This window comes from Ranitomeya imitator, chromosome 3, assembly GCF_032444005.1.
Source record: "Ranitomeya imitator isolate aRanImi1 chromosome 3, aRanImi1.pri, whole genome shotgun sequence".
Taxonomy (NCBI): Eukaryota; Metazoa; Chordata; class Amphibia; order Anura; family Dendrobatidae; genus Ranitomeya; species Ranitomeya imitator.
Window position 1 is genome coordinate 780,449,021 of NC_091284.1, and position 6,000 is coordinate 780,455,020.

At 45.7% G+C, this 6,000-nt stretch overlaps 1 protein-coding gene across 1 annotated transcript in view; it reads right to left on the bottom strand.

Moving 5' to 3' along the window:
* Nucleotides 1-5,792, bottom strand: part of SACS (sacsin molecular chaperone) — a 102,759-nt gene extending 96,967 nt beyond the window's left edge. Inside the window, exon 1 of the mRNA XM_069759120.1 lies at nucleotides 5,454-5,792. The gene's annotated coding sequence lies outside the window, so the exon portion shown is untranslated. The remainder of the gene's footprint in view (nucleotides 1-5,453) is intronic.
* Between the last annotated feature and the right edge of the window lie 208 nt (nucleotides 5,793-6,000).

The following is a 6,000-nucleotide window of genomic DNA, read 5'->3' on the forward strand; positions in this document are numbered from 1 at the left end:
GCAGTGATGTTTTTGGCTTTTCGCTTGGCAACACGGACTTTCAACTCCCTCCAAAGGTTTTCTATAGGGTTGAGATCTGGAGACTGGCTAGGCCACACCAGGACCTTGAAATGCTTCTTACGAAGCCACTCCTTCGTTGCCCTGGCGGTGTGCTTTGGATCATTGTCATGTTGAAAGACCCAGCCACGTTTCATCTTCAATGCCCTTGCTGATGGAAGGAGGTTTGCACTCAAAATCTCACGATACATGGCCCCATTCATTCTTTCATGTACCCGGATCAGTCGTCCTGGTCCCTTTGCAGAGAAACAGCCCCAAAGCATGATGTTTCCACCACCATGCTTTACAGTAGGTATGGTGTTTGATGGATGCAACTCAGTATTCTTTTTCCTCCAAACACGACAAGTTGTGTTTCTACCAAACAGTTCCAGTTTGGTTTCATCAGACCATAGGACATTCTCCCAAAACTCCTCTGGATCATCCAAATGCTCTCTAGCAAACTTCAGACGGGCCCGCACATGTACTGGCTTAAGCAGTGGGACACGTCTGGCACTGCAGGATCTGAGTCCATGGTGGCGTAGTGTGTTACTTATGGTAGGCCTTGTTACATTGGTCCCAGCTCTCTGCAGTTCATTCACTAGGTCCCCCCGCGTGGTTCTGGGATTTTTGCTCACCGTTCTTGTGATCATTCTGACCCCACGGTGTGGGATTTTGCGTGGAGCCCCAGATCGAGGGAGATTATCAGTGGTCTTGTATGTCTTCCATTTTCTAATTATTTCTCCCACTGTTGATTTCTTCACTCCAAGCTGGTTGGCTATTGCAGATTCAGTCTTCCCAGCCTGGTGCAGGGCTACAATTTTGTTTCTGGTGTCCTTTGACAGCTCTTTGGTCTTCACCATAGTGGAGTTTGGAGTCAGACTGTTTGAGGGTGTGCACAGGTGTCTTTTTATACTGATAACAAGTTTAAACAGGTGCCATTACTACAGGTAATGAGTGGAGGAAAGAGGAGACTCTTAAAGAAGAAGTTACAGGTCTGTGAGAGCCAGAAATCTTGATTGTTTGTTTCTGACCAAATACTTATTTTCCATCATAAAATGCAAAAAAAAGATAAAAAAAACAGACAATGTGATTTTCTGGATTTTTTTTTCTCAGTTTGTCTCCCATAGTTGAGGTCTACCTATGATGTAAATTACAGACGCCTCTCATCTTTTTAAGTGGTGGAACTTGCACTATTGCTGACTGACTAAATACTTTTTTGCCCCACTGTATATATACACACACACCAGGTCAAGACTATAATGACATTGCACATATACTGTATACATAAATTTAATATCAATATAAATATAAATTTTTACATTGATTTTCAAAGTAAGTACACCCGCCTCATCTGGTGGATTTCTATAATGTGTAAGGTTTCTATTGTTAAATCAGGTGACAGATTCCATTTAAGAGCCACTGCTAGGAATTAATGTGTTACTCTGAAGCCAAAAGGTTATAGCCTCTCCAGTCCCTGACAAGCATCCACTTCCATTGTCACCGCAGCAAGCTGTCATAGAATGTGTGAGACAAAGAAACATATGTCCACATTAACCAGGGATAATCACTTGGGAATAAAAAACACTTAGACGACCCCCACAATTCCTGCTAATATTAGACATCACTCACTGCTGTGAACAATGGCATCACAAGAATTTACATCCCCCTGAGCCAGAAGTGACGGAGCCGTCCATATTAATGTCCCAGCACCGTCCTGTCCCACTGGGTCCGACACTGGAATACATGGACTGTAGTATCTACAAGAACATAACCACAGTGATTAGGATGGAAAGGATCTGGATGGATAAGCTGCGTTATCGTCTTTACCCGCGGCTGAGCTTCGATTGATCTGACTAACCAGTTACTCATCATGATAAAGAGCAGGAGGACAAAAGTAGTAGTGTGCTGCCGCATTGGGAATGATGCAAGCCTGCGAGGCAGGGACGGACTGCAGCTCTGCACTGCAAGTTGTCAGGTGAGTATAGGCTCTAAGTCCATCATGCTCTCAGGATAGTATGGGCCGCAAGCCGTGTCGGAAAGGCCCACCAGTAACCAACCACAGGGCCCCACTTTTCAACAACATGCAAATGTGACATGACCCTCAATCACACATTTATATAACAACGAACGAGATGCCGCCTTTGTCTGGACAGAGTAATTCAAGTACATATAAGAGGGTGGTGGCCCACCAGAGGATTTTCCTGTTCTCCGGTGGGCCAGTCCAAGAGTGACTGCAAGCACTGGATCACAACCCATAATAGCGAACATAGGATCCATCAAGCTTGGCCAGGACAATGAACCCCAAAATAAGTTCCTTTTAACTCTATATAACACAGTACAGAATAGAAGCCTTTCATCCATATACATCCATCTCTTTCGAGAAATATATTCTGCAAGACATGCATTTTTTTCTATTGAGAAAGCATAGACATTGGGGTCCAACTAGCTCTGCTAGGACGCTGGCAGATCAAGTTATCACGGGACAGTATAGAATGCACACCCCAGATCCTATAGTATTATGCTCTGGTTGTAGGTGACACACTGGATCCTTCTTCATTCAGCTCTGTGTCCATTATACAAACTCTAAGTGCTGCATCTGTTACTGGAAATCTGATTGCAAGTTCTCGATCTTGGTACATAATTGACTTTTCACGTAATATAAGACCGCAAGCTATGAATCTAGGGCCATCGGGTCCAGTTGGGACAATAGCCTGAGTTTAGGATCCTGGTCCATTCGTTCTGTTGGGACATTTTAGAAAGTTCTTTATTTTGCTTCATTATGAAGAGTTGGCTCAGGTTAAACTGCAGATCCGGCATGCCTTGTTCTAGTGGGACAATACAGGGTGTAAGCCCCAGCTGTTTGTCAATGATGTCCTGCAGGGACAATACAGACTGTGTGCTCAGGATCCTGGTTTACAATGCTTGGTTGGGTCAGTATGGACTAAACATCCTGGATCCTGGTCCACCACTCTGCTCTGCTGGGAGTGATATGGACATCAAGTCCTCTATTCTAGTCCATGTGCTACTGGAATAAAACAGAGCACACTTCTAATATCCTGGTCCAGCATACTCTATAGGGCCAATATTGACTGTACACTCTGTATCTTAGACCTGTATTGGTCCAGTATAGATTTTAATAACAGTAGTAAAGGGATAATATATAGATATAAGTGCAGTTTTCTGGCTCACTAGGCCATAGTTTGTATATTGGTGGGACTGTACAGACGATCATGAGATGAGGAAGCAAATGCGAAACGCGCGTCGGGGCCAGGGGGACACACTGCTACATGGGTGAACATTTGTAACCTGAGTGATATTGCTGGTTTCCAACCTATTCCTGCTGCTCTTAGGTTTTGCATTATTCTGTATGAGCTATGGCATATCTCTGCCACATTTTCGAACACATTTCTGCACATATTTTTCACAACTTTGAGCATATACTTTATTATTGATTCCAGCATTTCTCTACTTTTTGGCTACCCCTATATATATATATATTTACATCTTTGTCCCATTGCGGTTCCTGTTTGTTTTGTTTGTGTGATTGATTTTATATTTTTGTGCAATATGAAATATAAATGTGATATACCTATTCTCTACACATATATTTGCTTTACTTGGGATTATCCACTCTGTAATTTTGTAGAATCTATGCATCATTTGGAGTTCCCTGTATACAATTATTCGGGACTATGGTCCCCTTTATTATCCATGATGTTTGTCTTTGTAGAATAAGCATAGCATGAGATGATGGCAGAATTCACACAAAGAATTTGACAACGGTCCACAGAGTTTTGTGAGACTCAGACTTTAGGTACACACATGGGGTGCGCGCGGGTGCCCAGGCAGTGCACAGTCTAAGGCCTCACACACATAGGGTGCAAGTGGGTGCCCAGGCAGTGCACAGTCTAAGGCCTCACACACATAGGGTGCAAGTGGGTGCCCAGTCTAAGGCCCCATACACATGGGGTGCACGTGGGTGCCCAGTCTAAGGCCTCATACACATGGGGTGCACGTGGGTGCCCAGGCAGTGCAAAGTAAGGTTTCATACACATGGGGTGCACGTGGGTGCCCACGCAGTGCAAAGTAAGGACACATACACATGGGGTGCACGTAGGTGCCCAGGCAGTGCACAGTCTAAGGCCTCAAACACATGGGGTGCACGTGGGTGCCCAGGCAGTGCACAGTAAGGTCTCACACACATGGGATGCGCTCAGGTACCCAGGCAGTGCAAAGTAAGGTCTCATACACATGGGGTGCGTGGGTGCCCAGGCAGTGCACAGTAAGGCCTCATACACATGGGGTGCACGTGGGTGCCCAGGCAGTGCACAGTAAGGTCTCACACACATGGGGTGCGCTCAGGTACCCAGGCAGTGCAAAGTAAGGTCTCATACAGATGGGGTGCACGTGGGTGCCCAGGCAGGGCACAGTAAGGCCTCATACACATGGGGTGCGCTCAGGTACCCAGGCAGTGCAAAGTAAGGTCTCATACAGATGGGGTGCACGTGGGTGCCCAGGCAGGGCACAGTAAGGCCTCATACACATGGGGTGGGCGGGTACCCAGGCAGTGGACAGTAAGGCCTCATACACATGGGGTGCACCTGGGTGCCCAGGCAGTGGACAGTCTAAGGCCTCACACACATGGGGTGCACACGGGTGCCCAGGCAGGGCACAGTAAGGCCTTATACACATGGGGTGCACACGGGTGCCCAGGCAGGGCACAGTAAGGCCTCATACACATGGGGTGCACATGGGTGCCCAGGCAGGGCACAGTAAGGCCTCATACACATGGGGTGCGCGGGTACCCAGGCAGTGCACAGTCTAAGGCCTCACACACATGAAGTAGAGCTGGCGGATGTATGATTTGTGACACAATTATAATATCACCTCTATAAAATGATAACATTTTTCCATATAAATTGTGCAGCGACTGCAAAGTCCAGATAAGAATTCATTCAATGAGCAGAGGAACAGAAAAAATGCAAAGCTGGTGAAGGACGCCTGAAATTCTCCAGATGAGCCAACTACACATACAATGTAACCAGAGTAAAGCAACAAAGTAACGAGAGCAAAACAATAAATAACATTTATCAAAACAATAAATAACATGTAACAAGAGGAAAAACAACAAATAAAATGTAACAGAAGCAAAACAACCAAGAACAAGAGGAAAACAATAAAAAAAAAAACATGTAACAAAAGAGAATAAAACAACAAAAGCAAAACAATAAAATAAAAAGCAACCAAGAGAAAACAAGAAGACAATTAAAACAATAAAAACAATAAATAACATTTATCAAAACAATAAATAACAGCAAAACAACAGACAGGTTCAATGCCACATAGTCAGTGTGCTTGTCCAGGGATTCAGAAGGTGGTCAGCCAGGAAAGGAGCAGAGGAGGGAGAGGATACTCACATGCTACCAAGGGGTAAGAAGACCCTCCAGACTGCAGGTTTGGGGGCTGGGTGCACTCTGTGCTGTAGGGGGATCTCTGTGCTGTCCTCTCCTGTAAAGTATAGTGCTGCACCAGGAACAGATCCAAACAAGTCAGTGCAGCAGAGGCTATGGCTCCCCCTTCATGCTTCCCCCCTTAAAGCCACAGTTTGCATTTCCCTCCAGTCTCCTGTGACAAGTGAAGATCATGTCTGAGCAGCGCAGATGGGAGTTCCCAGGGCAGCACCCATCACAGCACAGCCTGGCTACCGTTAGATGATGTGCCTGGGCTGAGGGGGTGGTGGTGTGGGCACTGCACATGCGCAGTACACGGCTGGGTGAGCCAAGGGTGCCATGTTTAAGGGCAGTGAGCATGCTCAGATGCAGAATGCAGATATTGTGACTCCATTTTTCAGGGCAGTGCACTGGTCTGTTAGTTCAGGGAGTTGAATGTAGTTTATGTAAGTTACTGATGCTGAGAGCTGTACGGTCACATCAACACATTGCTAGAAAAAGATTTTTTGAAAAC